The sequence below is a fragment of the Pan troglodytes genome, chromosome 8 (genome assembly GCF_028858775.2).
Source record: "Pan troglodytes isolate AG18354 chromosome 8, NHGRI_mPanTro3-v2.0_pri, whole genome shotgun sequence".
Lineage (NCBI taxonomy): Eukaryota > Metazoa > Chordata > Mammalia > Primates > Hominidae > Pan > Pan troglodytes.
Window position 1 is genome coordinate 86,710,450 of NC_072406.2, and position 15,765 is coordinate 86,726,214.

The 15,765-nt window shown below is 36.1% G+C and overlaps 1 protein-coding gene across 11 annotated transcripts in view; it reads left to right on the plus strand.

Annotated features, from left to right (window-relative positions):
• Positions 1-15,765, plus strand: part of ADK (adenosine kinase) — a 558,353-nt gene that overhangs the window by 338,489 nt on the left and 204,099 nt on the right. The gene's annotated exons all lie outside the window — the stretch shown is intronic.

A 15,765-nucleotide genomic window follows, 5' to 3' on the forward strand; every position in this document is an offset into this window, starting at 1 on the left:
CCATGACATCTGAATTTCAATAAGGAAGAAAATAAGCATGTTTTTAAAATGTTTTAGAAAAGATTTTCAAAATTAGATTAAAATGTTTGAGGAAATAAAAACTTCTTTATGTATTCATTGTGATACTGATTTTTATCAATGTCTTTTTGTAAAAATACCTATATACTAACTTTGAATAGGTCCAACATATGGTAATGTGTTATGCAATTAATGATAATGTAGAACGATGTTAAACCCACAGAATATTGCCAAGGATTTACCAACAACCAAAAATGTAATTATATAGAAGAAAAGTGTAGTTACAAATGCAGTCTTTTGTCTTTTTACATTCTCTATATGTAGAGGGTAACAGAAATACTGTATCACTTTTTAGTATATGTTCTCCCAGAATAAGTTGCCACAATTAGAACAGAGTTTAGGAGCCTATATTAAGCTTTAATAGTTATGGTTATTTCCATAGTGCTAGTAAATAAGAGAAAAAAACTTTTTGAACTCATGTCTCATTGTAGGTCTCCTAAAGGAAAGTGGCCCAAAGTCCAAATACTTCAATACCGTTCGTCTCTGCCTGATAACAAAGTGTTTTGTTTTTGTTTTTACCCTCGGACAAGCCAGTCAGCTGATCTTTGTCCTAATTTGTTCCTGGTAGAATTGAACAAGATGTTTGCAAAAGCTTCCTCTAGTTTGAAAATTGTATTGATTTTTTTTCCCCATAGTAACTCACAGATGGCTTCTCAGGTTGGAAATAATGGTGTCCATGTTTAGGTACCATGTGTTAGATCAGATTTGTACTCATGGATCTGTGATTATTTTAACTTTTTCTTGTTATTTATAAAAATAATTATGTACTTCTCTCTGGGGTTTATTGTGTCTTTTTATTCTCAAAAAATGTAGTACATTGATCAGCCACCTAAAATACTAGCCCTATAGAATTCTAATAGTTAGGTTTTATGTACAGCCATTTGTCGATTAAATATTAAATACCAGATCAGCTTAAAATGGACACACAAAGAAACACCACCACATAAGCTATACAGTGCCTTTTTTCACAGTGTCTTATAGGTGGAAGATACTCAGTGAGTGTTTGTTGAGTGAATAAAGTATCTTCACTTGGTGCATCCCATTTCCTTACAATTTATTATTTTTTATTTTACTTTACTTTGAGTCAGGATCTCACTAGGTTGCCCAAGCTGGACTTGAACTTTTAGATCCAAGCACTCCTCCTGCGTCAGCCTCTCAAGCAGCTGGGACTACAGGGATATGTCACTATGTTCGGCTTTAATTTTTATTTTATTATGAAAGTTTTCAAGTAGCAAAAGCGATGTAATGAACCCCATCTACCCATTACTGAGGTTCAATAATTACTCAGATTTTGCCACACTTGCTTTATCTAGTCTTTAAAGAAATTTCTCCACTGAACGATTTACTTTAAAATACTTGACCTCCTGGCCTTTTACTCTGTATTTTAAAGAAAGCTGTAGTAATTTGTGACATAAACCAATAGAGAGCAGCTAAATTTTGTTATATCTTCATAGCAATTGACTATATTTTGGTTTGTCTTACCAATAATTTGATGAATGACCTTTCATTTTCAATTTATCTTTGGTAACTAAGTAGATAAGTGGGAGTGTAGGTTTACTTATTTAAATTCTTTGAATTTGTGTGTGTGTGTTGCTTTCCCCCCCGATAGAAACTATAAATGGTAGTGTTATTGTGGTTAGGAGTATGGGGCTATGGAGTTGGGGAAAACATGTATGAATCTCAGTTCTACTACTTTACCTTTTGAATGTGGGCAAGACAAGTCTCAGAGTTGTTTTAGTTTTTTTAATTTTAACTTTGAAATAATTGTAGAAAAATAGCAAAACTAGTTTAATGAATTCCCATATGTTAATATTTACCACAGCTATTGTATGTATGTATGTAGAGTTTTTTTCCTGAGTCGTTTGAGAGTAAGTTGCAAAAATAATGCCTCTTTAACCTCTAAATACTTGAGGTGTAGTTAGTAAAAATTCACATTTTGTTACATAACCACAGTATATTTATCCAAAACAGGAAATTAACATGGATAAAGTATTACTGTCTTATCTAGAGATCTTATTCAAATTTTTTCAGTTATACCACTAATACCCTTCATGGCAAAAGAAAAATTATTTTATTCTTAGGTTGAATCCAAGATCACATGTTACATTTAGTTGTCATCTCTAGAAACTGCTGGTAGTCCTAGCTATTTGGGAGGCTGAGGAGGGAGGATCACTTGAGCCCAAGAGTTCGAGTCTGACCTGGGCAACATAATAAGACTCTGTCTCTTAAAAAAAAGAAAGAAAAGAAAAGAGAGAGAAGAAGAAAACAGAATAAGCTCATGGACTGTTATAAAGGCAATAAATGTGACATAAAGGATGCTAACCAAAACAGATAAATAGTAAAAGGTTAAATAACAGAGGACTTAGCTATTTGCAAGTACTGACAAATTTTCATGATTGGGCAATGAATGATGTGACGTTAACACATCTGACTTTATCTTTCATGACTTTGATATTTTTGAAAAGTATAGGCTGTTTATTTTGTAGAATGTACCTTAAGTTTTTTTTATGTTTCCTTATGATTAGATTTAGGTTATGCCTTTTCATAAAATACTATGGATATGACCTATCCTTCATGTATCGTATTAGGAGGTACATGATACCTGTTTTATCCTATTGCTGATGATGTTACCCTTTGATCATAACATTATATTTTCAAATTTCTCTACCATAAAGTTACCATTTTCCTTTTGTAATGGATCTCTTGTGAGAAGATACTCTGAGAGTACCTAACTATCCTATTTCTCATTACATGTTCACATGCTAGTTTTGACATCCATTCTTCCTAGAGACAGTTATTACTATGGAGATTGCCAAATAATGATTTGTTTTTCATTCCATCATTTTTTCTGCATTTGTTAGTTGGCTTTCAGCTTCAATTTTTATATCTGTAAAATGAACCTAATTGATGTAAAATTGGTTAATAACACCCAAATCATGTAGGGTATAAGATAATGCATTTTACTTTATTTTATTTTACTTTACTGAGACAGAGTCTCAGTCTGTCACCCAGGCTGGAGTGCAGTGAGTGACATGATTATGGCTCATTGCAGCCTTGAACTCCTGGGATCAAGTGATCCTCCCACCTCAGGCCTCCCTAGTAGCTGAGACCACAGGTGTGCACCAACACACCCAGCATGTATGTGTGTGTGTGTGTGTGTGTGTGTGTGTGTATACATATATATGTATATCCACACATACATACATACACACACATCTTTACATATATAGACCTCATCTATATATATATATCTCATCTATATAGAAGAGATATATATAGAGAGATATATAGATATAGAGAGAGATATAGATATATAGATATAGATATAGATAGACATAGATATATATCTCATCTGTATATATATAGATGAGGTCTCCATATGTTGCCCAGGTTGGTCTCGAAATCCTGGGCTCAAGTGATCCACCCACCTCAGCCTCCCAAATAATACATTGATTTGGGACAATTCTTAGCACATAGCTCTTTAAAATATTAGATATTATAATTTTTATTATGCTAGTATCTACTTTTCAGTTGAAGAAATAGATCATTTTAAAGATCTTTGAAAGGTCATAGGAAATGTTAAAAATATCAGGTATTTTATGTGTACCTACCATGAATGTTTTACCTCATCTTTGGTAAGGTCAGAAGTGAGATGATGTAACAGCCATCATATGTATGTGTATTTTTTTAATTGACCTGAGACAGTTTTTGGTTATTTAATGCAGAAAATATATTTGCAGTGTACTTCATATGATATGCAGTACTTTAAATACTTGTTGTAATGTGGTCATTTAATAGGAGAGAAACTTAGAGACATGGTAAATTAAGTTTTGATTTAGTATACTGAATGATGAAATAGAATTATTTATGGTCATTTTAATTCTTTAAAATTTTTTAAATTAGTATTTTAAAATAATATATGTACACAGTTTACTGATTTTGTCCTTAAGGGTATACTGTGGAAAAGAGCAATACCCTGCCCTGTACTTTGACAACCCTTTTAGCTATTTCTTCTTTTACCTACCTCCATATTTTTAATCACCTCACCTATCCAGGTTAGATATTATGTACTTACCAACTTCCTACTATGATAAGATAAATATTTGTCTCTCTTATATACATACATTCTGTCCTCTCCTCCTCTCCAGTTCTCCAGTAGAGTTTTTGATAAATCAGTTTTCAGCATAAATATTATACAGATGTATGTATTATTTATTTCTGAGACAAATTATATTCTATGGTGTTTTACAACTTTTAGTTTCTCCTAGAGTTTAGAATTCCCTTATCTTTTTGTTTCCTTAGGTTTCTTTATACCTGTGGTGACTTCCATACACATATCTTCCAATAGCTTCTCACATTTATTTTGTGCATAGTTAAAAGTGTGAGTTTTAATTTGTAAAGGTAATTATAAATCGTGTGCTCTGAAAGCTTTGTTTTTCTTATTTTTTTCTTTCTCTCTCTTTTTTTGTTTTTGAGATATAGTTTCACTCTGTTGCCCAGGCTGGAGTGCAGTGGCATGATCTCAGCTCACTGCAACCTCTGCCTCCTGGGCTCAAGCGATTCTCCTGCCTCTGCCTCCCGGGCTCAAGCGATTCTCCTGCCTCAGCCTCCCAAGTAGCTGGGATTACAGGCGTGAGCCACCACACCCGGCCAAGTTCTTTTGATGGCTCACATCCTTCATGAACTTTCTGAGAAAAAATACAAGGGAGATAAATATTTTGAGAACCAAAGTGTCTGAAAGTATCTCTGTTTACTCACTCTGGATTAATATATGGGCTCCATGTGGAATTCTAGTGAGAAAATTTATTTTCTTTAGACTCTTGAAACCATTGCTCTATTATATTCTAAACTTACATATTGTTTTTGAGAGGTCTGGTTCTTTTTTTTCCTAAGCCTTTATATATGATCTGCCTTTTCTCTAGAAGCATTTATGATCTGTCTCTGGTTTTCTAAAGTTTCATGATAAATAATAATGATGTAGATCTCTTCATTAATTCATTATATTAATACATTATTCCCTATAAATTTAGATAATAAGTCAGTTCTGTGAATTTTTAAATGAAATTTTACTTCCTGGGTTGATCCTCTATTTTTCATTTTTTCTTTCTTTTTGATTTTTTTTTCCATTTTTTTTCTCTTTCATTGGAGTTGAGCTTTTTGCATACTCTTCTCAAGTGTCTGGTAATGCTGGTAGTGCATTTATATTTAAGAGTGATGCACTAGACAATGTACAAAATGAGACCTTTCAACTTCCTTAGGGTATTTGAGTAAAAGACAGCTTTTTCACAGGGGAAGTAATTTACGTGCACCTTCTCCAGGGCTATTTAATTTCTCCAAGGAAAAATGGATTCTCTAATTTTCTTTTTGGGTGAACTTAAGCCTAAGTACTGGTCAGGAAAAGGGTCAGAAGGGCTATTTGGTATGTAAGTGTTCACATAACCAGCCCAGCCTGTTCTTAGTTCAGCACTTCACCCATTTCCCTATGTTCCTTTGTGCTTGGAGTTCCTGAGTCTGAAGCCTTTCCAGTTCTTTCCTAGCCTACCTTCCCTCCATTATTCTGCAGAGGTAGGAAAAGGACACTTGTCAGGCTATATGAGGTGGGAATGGGGTCTGAAAGTTCTGCTGTTAATTATCTCCCTATTTTCAGCTCTACTAGTTACCTGGTACCACCATTTTCTGAATTTTCCAAGGTTTGGAGGGTGAATCAGCTTGATTTTTGTTGGAATCTCCTCTTAGTAGGCTTTTATACTTTAGCTTTCTTCCCCCTGCTAATCTAATTACCTTTTCTCCATATACTGTCTGACCTCAGAAATTGTAATCCAGGATTATCAGTATCTTCTAGTTTTTTTACTAATATGGTTAGTTGTAATTTTTCATTATTGTCTTGAGATGATTTTTGAGAGGAGAATGTGCAGAAATGTTTATATTTTGGCATCAGAAATATCACCTTTGGAGGGGGCGAGGGGGTCTTACCCAGGCTGGAGTGCAGTAATGCAGTCACAGCTCACTTCAGCCTCTACCTCCTGGGCTCAAGCAATCCTCCCGCCTCAGCCTTTCAAGTAACTTGGACTACAGGCATGTGCCACTGCTATGGTTTGGCTCTGTGTCCCCACCCAAATCTCACCTTGAATTGTAGTAATCTCCACATGTCAAGGGTGGGACCAGGTGGAGGTAATTGAATCATGGGGGTGGTTTCCTCCATGCTGTTCTCATGGTAATTAATGAATCTCACAAGATCAGATGGTTTAATAAGCATCTGGCATTTCCGCTGCTTGCATTCATTCTCTCTCCTGCCACCTTGTAAAGAGGTACCTTCCGCCATGATTGTAAGTTTCCTGAGGCTTCCAGCCATGCTGAACCGTGAGTTGATTAAACTTCTTTTCTTTATAAATTACCCAGTCTCAGGTATTCCTTCACAGCAGTGTGAGAATGGACGAATACAGCCACCATGCCCCACTATGTTTTTAATTTTTTTGTAGACACAGAATCTTGCTGTGTTGCCCAGGCTGATCTCAAACTCCTTGGCTCAAGTGATCCTCTTGCTTCCACCTCCCATAGTGCTAGGATTATAGGTGTGAACCACCATGCCTAGCCAGAAATACTATCTTAAAATCAACTCTGCATAATTCACTGACCCATCATTAAAATTTGTCAGTACTTAAAAATAGCTAAGTCCTCTGTTATTTTATTTAACCTTTTACTGTGTAGTTTATTTGTTTTGGTTGGTATCATTTAAGCCTCATTTATTGCCTTTACAGCAGTCCAAACAGAGCCTATTCTGTTTTCTTTCTCCTCCTCTCTCATTTTTTTTCTCTTTTTTAAGAGACAGAGTCTTACAGTGTTGCCCAGGTTGGACTCAAATGCTTGGGCTAAAGTGATCCTCCCTGCTTAGCCTCCCAAGTAGCAGAGACTACAGGGACTACGGGCGCCACCTTGCCTAGCTCCCCCTCTCTCTTATCTTCTTTACCCTAGTTAAATTATTTCTGCTTTGTCCCAAAAAATAATATTTGTACATTACTCTCCACATGGCTTTATGGTGGAGTAAGGGTGATGCTTGAGTGTAAGAAGTTTTACACTGGGATGTGGTACTTTTCCTTTTTTCACTTATAGTTGTTTTGAAGTTTGGGCATTCTTTTTGTCTTCAAATTGTGCTGAAGGCATGGTGTTTTTGTAGATTTATTTTTCTGTCCTTGTTCTATATTCTTTTGGAGAGAAACAGGGCTTAGGTGGCAACCATTGCTTCAGCTATCTGGAATTCCTCAATTTATTTTAACTTTATATACCATCTTTTCTCCCACCTCTCTCTTCATTATAAGCAGACTCATTCATTCACAGTATGTTTAGTGAGTGCTATGTGCCAGGCATGGTTCCAGGGATATGGTAATGAACAAATGTCTTTGCCCTCATAAATATTATATTCTGGTGGTAGAGACAAAGAATAAAACAAAAAAGTGAATATATACTATAATGTTAGGTAGTGATTAATGCTATGTTTTAAAAAAATAAACAAGATGTGGGCAGTGGTACACTCCTGTAGTCCCAGCTGCTTGGGAGGCAGAGACAGGATGGTCACTTGAGCCCAGGAGTTTGAGTAGCCACTGCACTTCAGCCTGAGCAATAAAACAAGACTATGTCTCTAAAAGTATAGATATATCAATCAAGAACCTGGGGAAGTTCTAGTGCTACCTACAAGAGTTGAGGAAGACCTTTTCTTTTTTTTTTTTTTCTTTTTTTTGAGACAGAGTCTCACTCTGTCACCCAGGCCGGAGTGCAATGGCCCGATCTCGGCTCACTGCAAGCTCCGCCTCCCGGGTTCATGCCATTCTCCTGCCTCAGCCTCCCCAGTAGCTGGGACTACAGGCACCTGCCACCACGCCCGGCTAATTTTTTGTATTTTTAGTAGAGATGGGATTTCACCGTGTTAGCCAGGATGGTGTTGATCTCCTGACCTCATGATCCACTTGCCTCAGCCTCCCAAAGTGCTGGAATTACAGGCATGAGCCACTGCGCCTGGCCAAGGAAGACCTCTTTGAAAAAGTGTTACATTAGCAAATTTTGTTTTGTTATGGAATAGTAAGTACATCTTTTTATATTAGCATTTACCTTATGTAAATCATTAAGATTTTACCACTGATCAGGTTTCCATGATAAATTGTTTAATTTTAAAACTTCTGTAGTAGAATGGGCATGTGGTGTTATGGAATTCACACCAAATAAGAAGAATTTTACAGAAAGTAAAACCTCAAGCTGGCTACTATTCAACTCTTCTCATTCTGCTTTAGAGAACTGCTATTGAGATAAAAGATTATTTGAGAAACATATAATCTATCCTTTTCTCTAATAACTCTACATTTTAGTTTTTATTTTTATTATACTTTAAGTTTTAGGGTACATGTGCACAACGTGCAGGTTAGTTACATATGTATACATGTGCCATATTGGTGTGCTGCACCCATTAACTTGTCATTTAACATTAGGTTTATCTCCTAATGCTATCCCTCTCCCCTTCCCCCAGCCCACAACAGGCCCTGGTGTGTGTTGTTCCCCTTCCTGTGTCCATGTGTTCTCATTGTTCAATTCCCACCTATGAGTGAGAACATGTACACTATTCACAATAGCAAAGACTTGGAACCAACCCAAATGTCCAACAATGATAGACTGGATTAAGAAAATGTGGCACATATACACCATGGAATACTATGCAGCCATAAAAAATGATGTGTTCATGTCCTTTGTAGGGACATGGATGAAGCTGGAAACCATCATTCTCAGTAAACTATCACAAGGACAAAAAACTCTACATTTTATGCTTGGACTATCAGAAAAACTGTTTACTTGAAAACAGTTTACAGAAAAACTCTTTACCCCGACATGTATTGATTTGTTGCTTTGTGTTTTTTGAGACAGGGTCCCACTCTGTCACCCAGGCTGGATTGCAGTGGTATGATCATAGCTCACTGCAACCTCAAACTCTGGGGCTAAAGCAATCCTCCTACCTCAGCCTCCCTAGTAGTTGGGACTACAGGCGTGTGCCATCACACCTGGCTAAATTCTGAGTTGTTTTTTATATTGAAGCCTTAATCTTTCATTGAGGAATACCACAATAAACAGACTGAGCTTGCTGTTGAGAAGTTGTTGAGGACAACATAGTCTTCTGTATTAATGTTTAACATATTAAAGACCCTATGAAAAGTTTATTTTAGAATCACGTGTTTCTTATAAGAAAGTGACATTTTTGGCCGGGCACAGTGGCTCACGCCTGTAATCCCAGCACTTTGGGAGGCCGAGGTGGGTGGATCACGAGGTCAGGAGATCGAGACCATCCTGGCTGAAGCGGTGAAACCCCATCTCTACTAAAAATACAAAAAATTAGCCAGGCGTGGTGGCGGGCGCCTGTAGTCCCAGCTGCTCGGGAGGCTGAGGCAGGAGAACGGCGTGAACCTGGGAGGCGGAGCTTGCAGTGAGCAGAGATCGCGCCACTGCACTCCAGCCTGGGCGACAGAGCGAGACTCCATCTCAAAAAAAAAAAAAAGTGACATTTTTATCTCTTCAAGCATGAAAAGTAGATAACTAGGCATGTCTTACTTTTTGCTTTCACTGTCAAGAAATTGGAAACAAATTCAGAGCTAATTCAAGACGCCTCTGCTATGTATTTCTTTTTCTCCCCAATCTTATACTGTTCTGTTTTCTCTGATCATTTTTTTTTAGGTTGTCTCACTAATTATGGAACAATGGCAGGGATGTGTATGAAAGAGTGAGCAGGTAGATAAGTCAATAGATGAATGCTGTTGCCTCCTCAAATCATTAGTTGTATGAGCTTGGGTGAGTTAAACAACCTTTCTGCGCTGTTAATTTCATCTGCAAAATGAGAGGATTAATAGATCAAATATTTGTAGCTGCAGAACTCTGTTTTCATGGGAAATAATTTGGAAGCCCTAAATAGAAGCCAAGTAGTAGCAGAACTGTTGTGTCAGGCCAGTGCCATAGTGGCCGGGAAACTAAGCCTCATTTTTTATCCAGATCATATTAGAACTGCCTCTTGGAACAAAGAAACACTACCTCTAGTGTTTCTGCAATACAGTGTTCTGTATTACAGCCTTGACTACTCTACTTTTTCCCCCACTCCAGCCAAGTTTTACATTTTGTAGTAGGCCTCCTTTTTGCCATCTTCGTGAAGATTCTGAATTTTCCTGGATGGATAAAAATCATAAGGATAATAAATGGATATTTCAGTGTTTTTTAAGTCAATGGTTTGCAAAACCACCTGGAGGGCTTGGGAAAAAACAGGTTGCTGTGTCCTACCCACACAGGTTTCTGATTCAGTAAGTCTGGGGTATGACCAAGATATTGCATTTTGAGCAACTTTCCGAGTGATTCAGAAATTATACTTTGACAACTACTATCCTATGTGAGTATTAAAAATGTATTTTAGTCACTTTTCTTATTTTAAAAATTACATCAAATCATATAACTTCATAAAGCTCAGAAAACAATGTCTGAGTAATATATGGTTTTTGAAAAATAACATTTAAGTGACATATTCCAATGTCATGGAGCAAGTGAGAAACTGGTTTGAAATGTTTGCTATCTAGTGTCAAGGGCTATCTATCCCTTTTTGACTTCTTGTGCTACTGGTGCAAATGGATAGATATTAATCCTGCAGCAATCAGGATTTGCTTCAGCAATAAAGAAATTATTGATGTCTGAAAGCAATCCTTTCCTTTTGACATGTTGGCAGCACCTAAGAAGAAAATGTCAGGGTCAATATAAGTGCATTTACTGACAGTTTGGCTCTTTCCTGTGTTACAGAAAATGATTTCACATTTAGCTTTTATCAAAAACAGAAACACTGACCACTCTGAAGGATATAAACAATAGCTTTCAGCTTAGTCATTTTCCACTTATAAAGTGATACTTTCATAGAAATAAACAATGCAAACTTCAGAGAGCCAAAACAATTACACAGAAAAAAATCATTGCATTTTTGCCATTTTTAACTCAGATTTAAAACAACTGTCTCTGGTAGTAACTGGAGAAAAATCACTGTTTTGTGTTCTGTTAAGTTAAAACAGTTAAAATCACTTTATGATAAAATATGGCCAAAAAGAAGAATCATCTTCAATTAGGTACTTCAAGATCACTTGTATTCTCTGCTTCTCTTTCAGAGCCTGATCCATGTATTTCTTAAACTTCTTCATCATATATAAAATTTCGTGTTTATAAAATTTCCACTAAAACCTCAATTATTAGTTTCATGAATCAGAAGTTACAATTAGTTTCATTTCTGGCTCACCGAAATTTGTCAATTTCTGGATAAAAGGGACTCCCTATTCAGAATATCCCTTTAAATCTTTTTTTAAAGTGCACCTTTGATGTGTACATGTTTTTATGTTATTTATGGCTTCTGAAAATATTATGCAAAAAAATTGTTATGGAAACAACCCAAATGTCCACAAGCAGGAAGATACATTGTGATAGATCCATACAATGGAATATCATTCGTTCATAAAAAAGAATAAAGTACTGATGCATAATAGAATGTGAGTGAACCTCAGTATCAAGAAAATGGAAGAAGCCAGACATAAAGGATCACATATTGTATGATTCCATTTATATGAAGTATCCATAATCGGTAAATCCACAGAAACAAAAGCAGATTGGTAGTTGCCAGGGGCTTGTGGGGAGTGAGGAATGGGGAATAACTTTTTAATGGGAAGATAGGGTTTCTTCTTGGGGTGCTAAAAATGTTTAGAAGTAGATAGAGGTCATGGTTGCACAACACTGTGAATATAATTTTATGTGAATTTTACCTCAATTTTTTAAAGAAATCAGTTGATTTAAGACTTAACTGAATTCTAGAATTTTTGAAATGAAGGTGTTTCTCAGGGTCATCCAACCCAATCTCCTATTTTTCACAAATGAAAAAACTAAAACTCATCAAGATTAAATACTATATATCACTAAGATTGACTAGTAGCTAGTCCAAACCCAGGCCAGAATTTGAGTATCTGGATTTTTAGCCCAGTGATTTCTTTTTAAACTACTGCATGCTGCTTTATTATCAATTGCTATTTTTTTTTAATTTTTTTCTGGGAACATACTACAAGTGTTAGTTTAAAAGTAAACTAACATAAAAGTAAATACAAAAAGAAGCATAGCTTCCTTTGTGCCACATATAAGAAATGTAGACATAGAGAGTGTTTATTGCAGTAATTTGCCAAAAAGCAAGCCATAGTTTAAATTAGAAGAGGTTTATTCCCTGCAGCACTTTCACAATCACAGAAGGCACCTATATTTTAAATGTAGTCTACATTGGCCTGGCTTATGAACTGCAACCTTCTATGATTGCAATTCACTTTTTTAAATTAAAAAAAATTTCAAAATAATTTTTGCATAATTATTAGCACATTCTACCACTTGATAATTTTTTGTTTCTTTCAATAGACGAAAGCACTCACATTGTAAAAAAATTATATAAATGACCTTGTCTTGTGATGAAGCTAGAAGATCTGTTTTCAACGAAACTATTCTCAGAGGCATCTAGGGAGAAACATTTGAGTCGGGTTGGGAGTTAGAGATAGAAAGCAGCAGCAATTAAAGAAAGATAATGTATTACCCCCTGGAAATTGGGTGTTATACTCAAATGTAAAGGACTTGTATTGATTTAGTGCTAGCCTCAGAAAATAGTCAGATGTCCTCATTTTAAGGGAAAACTTTAGGAAATGTAATTATATCGTTTCTTTCTCTCTAAATCTGCCTTAGTTTTCAATTTCTTTATGTAGTTCGTTACTAAGAGGAAGCTACACTCTCATTACCACACTAAATGGATTTTCTATTAATATTTATCTCCAATGTTATTTTTATCTGGGTTGTTGTTTTCATTTCTACTTAGTATGTATTTTCTTCTTTCCTTTTAGTTCAGAGGTCAACAAAGTATGGCCTATGAGCCATATGCTACGATAGCAGAGTTGAGTGGTTGCAACAGATACCATGTGGCCTGCAAACCTAAAATATTTATTGGGGCATTTTACAGAAAACACTTGCCAGTCCTTGCTTTAGTTGACCAAGTAGAAAAGGAAGAGCAGATTCTATAGAGTGAATAAATATCACCAGCAAAGGAAAGGATATAGAAAGGTACAGGATTTATACTTAGGCTAGCTAGAAACTCCATATGGTCAAAGTAAGAGTTTTGTGGATGTGAGTCATCAGAGATTATATAGGAAAGATAGATTACTGTCAGATTTAGAGGATTTTTAATGCCACTTCAGGAACTTGAGCTACTATTGTTTAGGAAATGAGTCATTTAAGGTTTTTTGAACAAAGGAGCTTTGCCAGAACAGGAAAGTGTTGCAGTAGGGTTTACAAAGTAATGAGAGTTATCAACTAAAGTTATATTAATAGGAAGGATGACATAGTTCCAGGAGTTGCTGTATAATTAAAATTGATAGGACCTTAGACACTGCATTTTGAGAAAAAGAGATAATAGTTTAAAGATTAAAACTTCATTGGGCAGAAAAATTATTATTTATACACATATTAGGGAAGTAAAGAGCTAATTTTTATGGAAGGTTTAAGTTGATGGAGAAGGATTATAACACTACATAGGATAAGAAACAAAACTGATTACTAGTTATCAGCATTACTGAAGTTGTTCACTCATCCCAGGCACAGGCAATTTTTTACTCGCCATATTTTATCTCCAGGGCACCCAGCTGCCATCATCTTGTCAGGGTCCATCTCTTTATAAAATCCTCTTACTTTGCTCTCCAGAATCCCACCCTGATACACAGATTTACTTATGCTACCTCATACAGAATAAAGTACTTCCATTTTCCAAGTACTCTGAACCATGCTCAAGAAGGGCTTTAGCTCTCTCAAATAAAAAGACTTATCTCAAGGTGTTTAATTCAAGTAGAGCCACAGTTCCCAAACTGTGCACTGACACCCCAGAGTACTGCAGCAGACTCACAAGAGTGCTACAGGATATTTTATATCAGTTTCAAAATTAAATTTTGCTACATTCCTTTTGGATGATGTCTTTTTTAAAAATAATTATTGTTGTGTTTTTTTTTTAATATGTACCTCCTGAAAAATCAATGCAGAATGGGAAATGAAGGTAGCAGTATCCACTTGGAATACAAGGCTTGAAGAGTGTGCAGTATTCCATAAGCATACATATTCCTTTAGTAAATACAGTTAACCCTTGAACAGTGCCGGGGTTAGAGGCACTCCCCTCCCCCGGGTAGTTGAAAATCCATGTATAACTTTTGACTCCCCAGAAACTTTACTAAGAGCCTACTGTTGACCAGAAGCCTTACCTGTAACATTAATCATTGATGAACATGTATTTTGTATATTATATGTATTATACAGTGTATTTTTGTAACACAGTAAGCTAGAGAAAAAATCATAAGGAAAATATATTTATTGATATGGTTTGGCTCTGCATCCCCACTCAAATCTCATCTCGAATTTTAATCCCCATAATCTCCACATGTTAAGGGAGGGACCTGTTAGGAGGTCATTAGATCATGGGGGCCGTTTCCCCCATGCTGTTCTTGTGACAGTGAGTTCTCGTGGAACCTGTTAGTTTTATAAGTGTTTGACAGTTCCTCTCTCATGTGCCCTCTCTCGCCTGCTGCCATGTATGACATGCCTGCTTCCCCTTCTGCCATGATTGTGTTTCCTGAGGCCTCCCCAGCCATGCAGAACTGTGAGTCAATTAAACCTCTTTTCTTTATAAATTAGTCAGTCTTGGGCAGTTCTTTATAGGAGTGTGAAAACGGACTAATACATTTATTATTCATTAAGTGGAGGTGGATCATCATAAACATCTTCATCCTAGTAGTCTTCACACTGAGCAGGCTGAAGAGAAGGGTGGGGAAGAGCTGGTCTTCCTGTCTCAGGGGTAGCAGGGGTGGAAATGATGAAGGAGGTGGAAAGGATGGCAGAAGAGGTAGGCATACTCAGTGTAACTTTACAGAAATACGTTGTAATTTCTGTCTTATTTTTCATTTCCCTAAAAATGTTACTCTAAAAATGTTTCTATATGGCACCTATCCTTCCACCTTTTGCTTTTGGTTCAGTGCCCATATCATAGAAGGGTCCATGTTGTAAAAGAAGTCAAAAGCAGTCTTTTGAATAACTGGAATCATTCTGTTATATGGTCTAATATGAATTTGTTTCTGGCACTACTTATTCTACATCTTCTTTCTCATCATCTGGCACTGATTTGGAAGCACTCATCTCCATCAAGTCATCTTCTGTTAATTCCTGTGATATGGTGTCTGTTAGCTCTTGAATTTCTCCAAGATCCATATCTTGAAACTCTTCAACTTGCCCCCACTTTTTTTTTTTTTTTTTGCCATATCCACAGTCTCTTTTATGATATCCTTGATTGACTCTGTTGTAAATCCTATGAAGTCATATACACCATTGGACACAGTTTTTCTCTAGCATCAATTTATTTTTTTGGGCTTGATGGCTTTCATGGCTACTTTTGTAACAATGGCGTTTTCCATGATTTGATTCTTTCAGATATCCTTGGCGTTCTCTAAGTTGAGGTCTACTTCCATAGCATTGACAATCTTTTCTATAGATTACCATGTGTAATGATCTTTAAAGGTCCTTATGACCCCCTAATCTAGATCTGAATTAGAGATATTGTGTTTGATGGCAAGTAGGCCA